The sequence below is a fragment of the Melanotaenia boesemani genome, chromosome 8 (assembly GCF_017639745.1).
Source record: "Melanotaenia boesemani isolate fMelBoe1 chromosome 8, fMelBoe1.pri, whole genome shotgun sequence".
NCBI lineage: Eukaryota > Metazoa > Chordata > Actinopteri > Atheriniformes > Melanotaeniidae > Melanotaenia > Melanotaenia boesemani.
In genome coordinates, this window is record NC_055689.1 from 30,222,755 (window position 1) to 30,235,025 (window position 12,271).

The 12,271-nt window shown below is 39.1% G+C and overlaps 1 protein-coding gene across 2 annotated transcripts in view; it reads right to left on the minus strand.

The window, feature by feature from the left end:
* Window positions 1-12,271, minus strand: part of LOC121643841 (receptor-type tyrosine-protein phosphatase N2-like) — a 252,573-nt gene that overhangs the window by 121,205 nt on the left and 119,097 nt on the right. The window lies entirely within an intron of this gene.

The following is a 12,271-nucleotide window of genomic DNA, read 5'->3' on the forward strand; positions in this document are numbered from 1 at the left end:
AAATTTTGACCCAAAAGTATCTTACTAAAAGCCCAAAACAAATAACAAATAGGCTAATAAAGAAAATCAGAAAGTTGGTGACTCACTGTTAATGTTGATGAGTGATTGTTAAAAAAATCCTGTTCTCACTTTAAATGAGATGATTTAGATCAGAAAGACATGAAGAAAAAAAAAAAAAAAAACTAAAGATGCTGTATAAACTATGTCAACTATAACATGTTTATGTTTTGCATTCACTAAAAAGTCCCAAATGTTATATTACATGTAGGGAGGTAGGTGGGGTTTATGATGGTGTTTAATCGCACACGGTCCAAAATTGTAGCCCAAAGACGTAAAAAAAATGTAGGCTTAATTAATGGTAACAGGTTTACATCATGTAAGTTTAATGCTTTACTATAAATAACAGGTAAAGTTAAATGTTATGTCACAATTTCTGCATCTTTTTTGTAACATTAAATAATTTTTGTCCAGTATTTTGTGAGACTGGGCTCATTCTGAGCTTTGTCCTTGTTAATGACTTCAACTCTAGCTGATTACCTTAAAGACCCACTCATGTTTTTCATGTTGTTCACATGTCCATGTGGCATTTATCTGACACTAGAGGACATATCTTGTGAAACATTTAATCAAACTGGCTTTTGTGAGTATTTGTGCTTTTAAATCATTGTGAACCAATGACAGACAGAAAAAGGCGAACTCAGACAAACCCGCATTTACACGTTATAACTCACAGGGCGAGGCCACAAGCTCCTGCCCCGCCCTCTCCGCCCATTCTGACTCTGAGGATGAAGAGATGGCGGATCAACACCTATGTCCAGTAGCAGGTTCCTAATCACTTTAGCACTGAGCAGTGCGGACTCCGCCCACAACTTAGAGGCAAATTGCTAATGAGCTACTGGTCCCTCTGCTGAAACAGAGTCCTGGAAAAGGGCACAGGTTTTGTGAGTTTTGCCAAAAACTGAGAACATTTTGAATAGTTCCAAATAAGCATTGGAGTGGGTCTTTAAATTAAACATGTATCCACCTGACTTACTGCACATAATTAGAGGAGAAAGATGTTTTCTGCATCTAATTTGATACATATCTGGATATATGTCTGGATCTAACACTTGGTTTAGTGTCCAGGAATATAAAACAGTAATACAGTAAAACCACAAAGCAAATGGCTCCTGCGCCACTGCCAGTGGGAACATTTGTTATGTAGAAAAATTGGTTAAGGAAAATGGATTTACCATGTTGCCTTTAACAGCTACATAAAGGGCAAACAAATAGCATTTCACCTTAATAATACATCTGCTTCAGTTTTTGCTTCAAGATATGTTTAAAGGAAATAACATGATGTTAGCTGAAAAGTGGCAATGCAACTGTCCCCCCCAGATCTCATTTTTATCTTAAGGCTCATTTTGGGGAATATAAGGAGGTTGAGGAGTCTCTTTTGCAACCTCTGGACTCTATGGTATATCATATCCCATGCATCACACATGAAATATGCCTAATTTAACTCAACCTGATGTTGGTGGTGTCTTCTTTCAGAGGCTCCTGTCAGTTCTGACCACTGTTGCAGCAACACACCCATTCCCCGAGAATGATTTTAAAACAAGTTTTATGTAACAGAGGCAGATTTGGATACAACTCAGTGAAATGAGAGACTTGCTGCGTAAAGAGCATGTGAGCATTTGAGTTGCATGTGCAGAAAGGCCTAATTGACCAGCTCTCGCTCACACAAACTGGGCAGCACACCTACATGCACAGACATTTAATTCCAGAAACAAAATTATAGTAAACAGCCTCACATATGCAGACACAAACAAACATACAACAGTTCAATGGGATTTTCAATGGGAGGGAATCAGAAGCCTCCATAGCAAAACAATTGCTTGTCTGGCTTCCTGGAGTGACTTGCATCGTGGCCAGCAAACGTGACTACATCACAGGCACCAAGCTTCTTCTAACGAGCCAACAAGTCTTTGGACCTTCCAATACTGCAGCATTGGGGCCTCTCCGAAATGTAGCCAGTAGCTATCCGGACCAACCACTCGTCTCCTCTCCTGCAGACTGCAAATGAGTCTAAGTCGAATGAGAGCACAGCTCGTGAACAGGCGAGCTGAGGTGCCTCATTTGTACCCCAGCAAGATTTCTCTCCCAAACCCAAATTGGATCCATTTTTAAGAGGCTGCAATGGCCCAGGTGTTGTGATCAGACCAACTGGCGACTTTTCTTTCAGCCTGACAGCCAGCACACTGTGAAAATAAGCTGTAATGTGACAAAATGGGAATGAAACAGCAATGGACTGCAGGGTGAGAGCAAGCTGAGGGGAAATGATCTATACTCAGATTATTCTCTTTTTTTCCCTCTTGTCAAGAATATTCCATTTTCCATTATAACTTCTAGATACATTTGGACTGCAGGAAAAAATTGGGCCTGAAGGAAGAAACATGGACCAAATCTCATTTCTACAAAGGAGCCCCTTTATTTTCCCTCCAAAACACACGCAGGCGCTTCATTTGTCACCGGTGCCGCCCCCATCCTGAATTTTGCTTTATGTTAACTCAATGTATCTAAGGTGCCTAGAGGGAAGCACAGCGAGTGCAGAGGATTCAGAAATGCTTCATTTTTCACAGCTGACAAAAGGAAAAGGCCCTAGCTGGCTCCACCAGGCCTGGACCAACAGAATAGATGCTTTTGCAGCACAGAGGGGTTGTTATTTGAACCACTAACCACCCCCAACAACCCAGCCTCTATACCTCTGACTCACCCTCACGTTTCAGAAGTCATATAATGAGAAGAAAACAACAGCCATCTTTCAACAGCAAAAGGCACCAAGAGCTAAAGCGGCATCACTGCAGCTAGACAAGACAGAGATCTAATCACATTAGTTGATCATAATAGCAACGATTGGGGTGCAAATTAATATATTTCACCAGCTGTTTGTCCATGCCCCAGTAAGATCTGGTCTGATGCTTTAACCTTCACTGAATCACTTTCACAAAATAAGAATTGAGTGCAGAAATACTGCAGCAAAAGCAGCTGAAAATATATTGAAGCTGAGACAAAAGGTGAGTTTTTAGAGCATGAATGGCAAAGAAATGTTTATGTGTATATTTATTTGATACTAAGAAAAGCTGTCACATATGACAGAATAAGCCTGAAGCTTTCTCACATGATGGAATGATACACCTGCAGCACATTCAAAACCAGTAAAATCCCTGATCCCTGTTCATGTCCATCAGCTTATTAATTCATGCATTCACATAGGATTCTGTTCTTTATAAGCTTTCTTTCCTGCTTTGGCTGCAGCAGCTGTTACTTTTCAGCCCGTTCGAAATACATTTGCTGGCCACCTTATTAGGTACACCTGATCGATTAATTTTTAACACAAATAGCCTAGCTGATTAGCCAATCATATGGCAGCATGTAAATGCATGGAAATGACATTGCTTTAAATTAACTGACAGAATTTGATTGGATTTTGCTTTGTTGTAGAAAAAATTAATCCTTTGTCTAGAAAAAAGATTTGAACTGAACCAATCTGCTGGAATGTAACTTCTTCACAGCTTGAAATTTAACATCAGGGTTATTGACTTTGCACATCCAGTAATGTTGAATGTTTGGTTGAACCCCAGCATCCTCTTGATACACTCACGTAACATACATAATGTGTCCCTTGTTGTGTTGAACACTGTTCACTGCCTTAATTGATGACATTTAGTTTTTTGCTTCCACCCTATTTGATTCATTCTCATTTTAAAAGGCAAGTATTAAACACCTCTGTTAGTTTACATAAACAATTCATTAGGCAGATATGACACTGGGGACCTCGCCAGGAAAAACATATCCCGACCGCCCACAGCAATTAATGACCTGAAAACAGCCGATGCCTCGTTACACTGAGCTAGAAAACTCAACTCCTATAACAAGCGTTCATTAGTGGATTTACACTCTCACACAATGAAATAAGCCCATATAGAATTGAAATTCTTTTTATTCTTTTTTTTCCCCACAGACACCAAGTAAACAACCACCCCTTCCTCTCTTTCAGAAGGGGCTATTTTCATAAAAACTAATATTCCTAAAGTGGTGCTGACCTTTGAGAAATCCATCGTTGAGTCATAAAAACAATTCTCCACAAATGGAACTAACCTCCAGTATATGGAAGAAGAAGAAGAAGAAGAAAAAAAAAAAAAGGTTTTCACTCCAAAAATGTGTTGCTAAACTGGATTTGTTGAAATTTTGCCATAAGACTGTTTTTTTCCCAGTTCTTCTACTTCTGCTCTTCTTTTTTCTGCCTTTTAGTGTCACTAATTTTCTCCCACTGACTCTCTAACATGATTGTAACTTGTAAATATAATAACCGATTTGCAATTCTCAGCTCCTTTTTCAGCATATTGAAGCTGCAGGCATTAGATCTTCCTCTTGAGTAGGGGCAGCAGGGACAAGAAGTTCTGATATCTGGGACTTTATTTTCTCCCTCCTTTACACACTTAAATCTGTTCATTTTCTTATAGTGCAACACTGCACAACAGACATCCACAACAGATTGTCTTAGTATTTTGCGAGTATCACATTTCATATCACAAGCTAATTTTCTTCTTACGGTGCTCAAAGCTATAAAACAGCTCAGCCTCTGTTCACAGAAATGCATTTGTTGCCTTCTATTCACATGGAAGCTCTGAAATGCACAGCAGCAACTCAGAAAACTTTAAGAGTACTTTATAAACTGGTCTGAATTTCTCTGGAAGTCATAATTGTCAGAAAACTGTGGTCCAACACAGCCTGCAGGAAACAACGGGATGTTATCCCTCCATGTTGGCAGTTAGAAGCAGGAAGTGGATCAATTCTGAATCCACTGAAGCCACCAGACCACTGAAGTTGAACTGGTTACTAATGGTAATGGGAAGTGATTTCATTGGCTTGTTTTAGCAGTTCTGACCAAATCTAAACAGCCTTCTAACACAACATGACAAAGTTGTTCAGAAAAGCAGAGTTGCATGGGTCTACTACTTCGCTTCAGGATTATCTGCTTCTCCTGGCTTTGTTACAGAGGTTACATCTATTGGTAGACGTTTCTAAAATAATGGTCAATGTAATTATTTTCAAGTTTTTTTTAAAAACTTTGAATTCTTTTTGAGATTTTGTTCAGTTTTATGTGTTGGTGACACCAGCACCAGAAATGTTCATTTTGGGGCTTCAACACTTTTTTCTGTCATTTACTTCCGTTTTCCATCTCTTCTCCTACGCCTCTCCATCTTTTTGCCACCTTTTTTCTTTCCCCAAGTGAAGAGTATTTTCAGGAGGTGTTTATAGGGGCGATAAGTGGCAGGTGACAATTGCTTGGCAAGGCTAGAGATAAGGCTGCCAAAACCAAGGCTAGCATCTATCAAGCCTCCCACGGCCGAGGCAGGCTTCACTCAGCTGAGGAGGGAAGAAAATGTAACAGCTCCTAATGCTGAGATGCAAGAAAACCTAGCTGGAAAACCTGCAGACATGCACTGGATAGTCCCTGTAAACAACGCCTAGTTTCTATTTACTAGTGGCATATAGACTTCTGTTAGACTAAAAGTCTCTAGTTTAAGAAGAAAAAATAATCCATTTATACTTTACATACTGAGTGCATACTGAAGCACTAATGGTGTGACTCAGTGGAGGTCTTGTCTTTATAAGAACCAGTTTTTTCATTATTTACCCACTTTTTTATAGTTCAATTCTCATTTTAAGGAACACCTATAGATGTAGATTCTCAAGTCATGAGTGCAAATGGATCTATCATCTCTTTTAATACCAGAACCAAAAGCTGAAACCCACCGACTTAAGGAACACATGTGTGGAAGGCTACAAGCCAACACCTTCATCCCCTTTTTACTCAGTTATGGACATTAAATCATCAGTATTAACTGTAAACATGATTACGCTGCTGAATATCAAGGGTAGAAGCTGAGGATGTAATAAGATGAAAAAAGTCAACTTTATCACAAATAGGCTGCATCTCTTTTACTTTGGACCAATGTATGAACACATTCTGGCACAAGATCAGACTTAAAAGATTTAACTGATTGCAGCAGGTTTGAGTGATTTCCATGTATGTTTTCATACTTTTGTGACCTTTGACAATTCACTGTGATCAAATATAAAATCTGGCTGCTTTAAACTTTCAACAGTCACCTCTACAGACTGCAGAAGGTGAAGGAGTGTAGGAAGTGAAGATGTACAGACTAAGTAGAAGGCTTTAGAAATAATCAAACGCTGATGCTCAGGAGGAAATTAGTGGGAAAAAAAGGGAAAATGATGAAACATTAATGCAGTACCATCAGTCTTTACTATTCAGCTCTTATTATAAAAATATATTTGGTATAAAATCCACTTTACATTTAATTTATAACAAATATGCTGAATACAGTGCATGCTGGATAATTTATGTGGTGCATGTCATTTCTGTGGGTTTTGGCAAAGTTGATCATATCTGGTGCACAGCAGCAGGGATTTAAGTGCAATAAGCAGTCAAGGAATTGTTTTCCTACAGTGTCTCCATGTCAGTGAGCTGGGATGATTATATCTCACAGGCTTGCTGTCATAGTGGGGTTGTCATGCAGATGTCGTCATGCCAGGAGTGGGCAGGTGAAAGAAGCTCTTGTTACTGTAGAATGTGTACTTCCCTGTTGTTTTTCCTGGTGTTTTATTGTTGGTTTTCAACCTCATGTGCTTGTCAGTGAAGGTAGCTGGGTGTTATGCACCCAACACCAGATATCTTACAAGCAGCCTTATTTAAACATGCTAAATAATCATCACCAAAAATTGTATTATTCTCTTAGTGGCACTACTGGATTTTGACAGATTTTCACGCTTTGGCGCCCCCTAAAGAAGGTTAATTCAGCATCTGTTTTGCATCCTGTCTCTTCTCTGAACTCTCTGTGGTAAGTAAAAGTGAGTCTAATTTCGACTCTTACTCTGTCACTTTCTGTTTTTTCCCCTCACTTGTACTGATGTCTCCTCGTGTTCCTTTGCTGAATCAGCCATGGTACGCCAGCGTGCTGATATCCAGTTGCTGTGACGGGGTGCCAAAAAGCAAAAACACAACTTTAACGTGATGCCCGGGCTGGAAAGTTGTAAAGGAGCCAGTTCTCAGCTCGGGAGGCTGCAGGGCAGTGACGGCAGAGTTCAGAGTTTTAAGGTTGGAAAGTTATGTAGTGTTACTTTAATAAGTAGCTTTTTTTTTTAGCTTTGTTTTTGTAGCGTGTTCTATAGTTTTTTAGGATTTCTAATGCTCATTTATCTTTTAGACACTAACATTTTTATTATTTAAAACAAGTTTTAGTTGTTTTTTTAAAACTGTGCTACACTGCAAAAGAAATCGTGTTATTTATCTGATACTTGCGTACACGTCGTTTTATAATAGTCTACTAAAAAACAACAGCAGAACTGTGCAAATTAAAACCTAAATATTCACACTTTAAAGAAACAATTATATTGTGCTTCTGAGATATTGCACATAGTGGAAGAAGAAGCAGCAGAGGAAGATGAAGAGAGACTCCACTTACTGCTCCTAAAGGAAAAATTGACATTGAAAACCAACAGTTAACGCCTCCTTCTTCCATCACTTGCCTTCCAATCCTCTTCCCTTTCCATCTACTCCTGCCCCCCCACCTCCTCTTTCACTCTGATGGATGACCTTTACAGTATATGACTCATCTTCTGGGCTGACTGGGTTAGAGAACATGTTAGAGTGGCTGAGAGTAGAGAGTCGACGGTGAGGCTGCTGGCCAGACAACTACTTTCTTTCCTCTGTCGTCTGATCGCAAGCTGTGTAGCATATAAGCCAGCTACAACAGTCCAAAGACAAAAAAGGGGAAAAAGAAAAAGATAATTATATTTGCTCTTAATTTCACCTACTGACCTAACCTGACCGTAGAAAAGTGTGTAAAAAACCATACGCTTTGCAACACTACAGTACAACATGGTAGCATAAGGTTTTGGGTCCTCATGTGAATGTTCATACATAAATACATAGTATTTGAATATTTACAACAAAAGAATGAAAAATCTGCAGGAGGAAGTAGAGGTGTTGGTAATTTTGCCAGACTTTTTTCCAGGAGGCTGGACACACAGATAGAGACCAGGATTGGAAAAGTGAACCAGATGAAGCGAAAGATAAGGTTTTACTTGAGATAATAATAACTGGCCATGTTGCTGTTTAGAGTAAAAAGCCCAAACGAAAACAAACAGATTAACTACACTACAAACTAGCACATATGACTTTTTTTTTTTTAATTTTGTTTTAATAATAAAACAATTAGTTGAACAGAAGATGGGCCTTATGTTTCCTGATGAATTGTTGAACTGTCTGATCATGTGAATAGCAAATATTGCACGTGTAACATGATTATCTCATCATGTCAGAGGAACATTAACAGAAAATAGACCCAATATTTATCTGAATGAATGTGTCACCTTAACAGAGTAAATAAAGCTTGACATGGCTCAAATCTGATAAAGGTGAGAGATTGGTGACGGTTGAATTTAACGCTCAACAAGCTTGAGGTACAGTAGAGTGTTCAACTTCTTTTTCCAGTAATTTGTTGGAGCAGCAGCATCAGAAACAGTAACTCAAAGAAACTGAACAAAACCAATGAAGTGGAAAAAAAGACTGTGCTGGATGCTTCTCTGCAGCCTTTGGTGTTGCTCAAGGAGAGAAAAATGCTGCACATCCTCTTCAGAACACAGTGATTTAACAACAGAGTTCTATCAGATGATTCTTCAATACAATCTGCAATATTCTGCAATGACTATCTTCCTGGAGATCAGATCCTACACATGTATCTCTTTTTTCTTTGTGTCTACCTTTTCTTTTAGTATATAACACCACAATTTATTTTCTTCAGATCTTCAGTTCTTGTCAGCTTACATTTCCAGAAGATGCCCATTAATGTGGGATTATGTACGTAAAGCGATGTCCGTTTCAGACATTGGCATTTGTTGCCATTCTCATACTGCCATGCATCTTTTGCATTGTGATGGTTCTAAGTCAATTCCTCCACTAGTGGGTAGTGCTAAGTTTAAAGTTCACTACCGCAACCCGACAAAACTATCCGCCTGTGCATCCATTCTCTGCGTCCAGCATAAATGGGCCTTAAGTCATGATGAGTTGGATGGTTACATCATCAGTTTGTCTTCTCTTCTGTAAAAAGTCAGCCAATATGTGACCATCAGATCAGGACAGAAGACAGCACAATGTCCTCAAATTACACCTCAGTGATAGATCTTGTTGGACACAGCCACATCTGGCACTAATTTTAACAGCCCATCCTTTTTTATCATCCTAGCTTGTGCCCACTTCACTTCTATCTGGGCATTTTGTTGATAATTTAAAGGAAGCTTCTATAAGATGTTGAAAATTGCTTATATCAGCCAGCTTCAACATTTAGAGATGTTTTATTATGCTTCCCATCAGTACTTACAAGCACTTCCCTGACTTTAACATGATTTTTCTCTTTTCCCTTATGTGTGCAGTGAGCACATATATGTTAAACCTTCAGATTATATCTCTATATTAAAACTACATAACACGTGGTGAATGCATTTTTTCTCTCCTGTCAATCTTACACTTTAATTGCTGACATATATGCATTTTATGTGTATTTTCTGCACCATGCAGCCCGCCGGTGCTGCACTGCAGCCAAGGTCAGGCGGATCGGCAGTCAGGTAGCGGGGGCTCTCACAGGACAATCACACAGGCTTCAATGCAGCTGAAATTCCACTTAGAGGAAAGATCTTCCATTATCACTAGAGGGAGGACAAGCAGTCCAAAGGCATCAGAAGAGAACCTTGAGCTTACAATAATTTTTCTCGCCTTCTCATTTAGCCTGTTCAACGATCTTTATGTAAAAGCGTAGGTGCTCGAGGTGGCCCATCTCGTTCAGGCTGTGGCTGCTTTTACTCAATGCGCTTTGACAAGGCAAAATCTGACAAACAGATAAAACAAGGGTTATAGGAGCAGTGACTACTTTGCTTTATCCAATAAAATGACAGACAAGCAATTACGGCTTTTCATTTAATCTACACAATCAGCAAGCAGGAAAAGAGCTCTAAACAAGGGTTATTACTGAAGTCTTTAATAACAGCTAATGCATTTGTTTTTTAAAGCTACTTATTTTATACACTCCTGAGCTCTTAGATGTCATGAAAATCAGAACTACTCAACAGAGTTGTCTCTGCAGAAATGGTTTTTACTGCCATTTGCTGGAGTACACAAAAACTCTCCATGTAACTTTTAATAACAGTTGGTGGAGAGTGAAGCACTTGGAGCACCGTAGCGTCACAGGTGGGCCAAAGTCAGTGGCGTGGCATGCAAAATTCAAATCATGTAGGTTGTAAAAATTTAACTGGTTTAGTTCAGTATAGTTCACACTGATAAATAATGTGGTTAATATGGTTGTTAAATTTCTTCCCTGAACAGGACTAGACACAAAGTCAAAAGAAAATTTTTGAAATCCTTACAAACAAGCAGATACAGATGGTTAGAAACTTAAGAAAAGTATGCAGAGTTAAATTAAATGCATACATCTCTCTTCCACAGAAGCATCCCAGCCATGTGGAACTTGCATTAAGGCAGACTGGCTGAATGGCAGCAAGGCAGAAACATGATGGAAGACCACTGAGGACATTCAGTACCCACAAGACCGAGTGCAATAGTTGTGGTACATATAACCAGTCAGATGACACAACAATTACACTACTGGAGGTTCAAACCCTACATTTTCAGTTTTCATTTTTTTTTCTTTTACTAACTAGTTGATGTTTAGGAATCAAAACTAGCTGGTTTAGATTTGGTTAAAATACTGTATATTCTAGTTATGTTGATGAACTGTGTGAGACTTTTCTTGTACAAAAGATCTACATGCTGTATATTATCATGTATTCGTAGCCCATTGGTAAACATGTAAAGATATTTACCTGCACACTTGTCATAATTTCTGTGTATGAAAACTAAAGGCTTGTGGATTTTAAAATGTGGCACCAACATGAGATCAGACGGTTAACAGTAAATAAGATACAGACTGGTCATTGAACATGTAGGTCCTAGCAGCTGTGCAAACTCAAATTGAACAACTTGAAAAACTGAATTATCCCTCTCTCTCGTGTGTTGTTCCTTGACATATACAGGACACTTAAATACTGTGCAGCCTTTTTTGATGACTTTGCTAAACTGTTAATAATTTGTTTTGACTTTGTGTAGTTACTGTTGGTGATTTCAACATTCATGCTGATAACCTTCAGGACAGAGGGATCAAAGAATTGTGTTGTGTTCTTGACAACTTTGGTCTTACTCAGCATGTGAAAGGGGAAAAAAACACTGAGAGGACACTGTCTGAATCTAGTCATCTCTAAAGTTCTGAATATTTCCAAGGTTGTGGTGATGGATGTAGCACTGTCTGATCAGCTTTCTTTGAGAGGGCTGTCATTGTCAACAACTGTGGGCTTGTGATCTGAGGGATTTGATGGGTAAAACTTTTTGTGCTTTTTTTTCCATTATGTTTTTAATGTAAAGTTGTAAAGCACTTTGTGATAAGAAGCCCAAACAGAGGTTATCAAATATGGTACATTAGTGAAAATACCATGTTGTTCATACAAGCTTGCTTGCCTTCACAGGAAGGAAAGAAAGCTGGATATCAACATATATACAGATTTATACCCCCCCACCGCCATGCTGGTAAAAGCTGAAAAACGAGAATGTCGAAAAGTTGTCCACTCAAAGACATAAACGCCATGACACACTTTTCTCCAATCGGTCCTAAAAACCTGGATGAGATCACTGGCCATACGAAAACCACCACTTGCTGTATTGACACCCTGCCAACAAGGTTTTTCAAAAATGTTTCAGGATGAATGGCCTTAGATATCTTACAGATTGTACATGTCTCTGCTTTCAGGTGTCTTCCCTCAGACCCTAAAAACAGCCGTCATCAAGCCACTGCTGCAAAAGCAAAACTTACTCGTCACTCATGAGAAACAAGAGGCCGAAACCTCCCCTTTCTTAGTAAGATTATAGAAAAAATGGTCTTCCAACAGCTCACAACTTCCTGACACTGTTTTGGTGTCAACCAGTCAGGTTTTCAGCTACACCACAGCACTGAGACAAGCTCTAGTTAAGGTCTTTAATGACATCCGCTTGAGCACAGATAGCGGAACCATTTCAGTCCTGGTACTACTAGTTCTCGGTGCTGCATTTGACAAGGTCGACCATAACATCTTTCTGGCACTGCAATTAATTGGTTTTTAT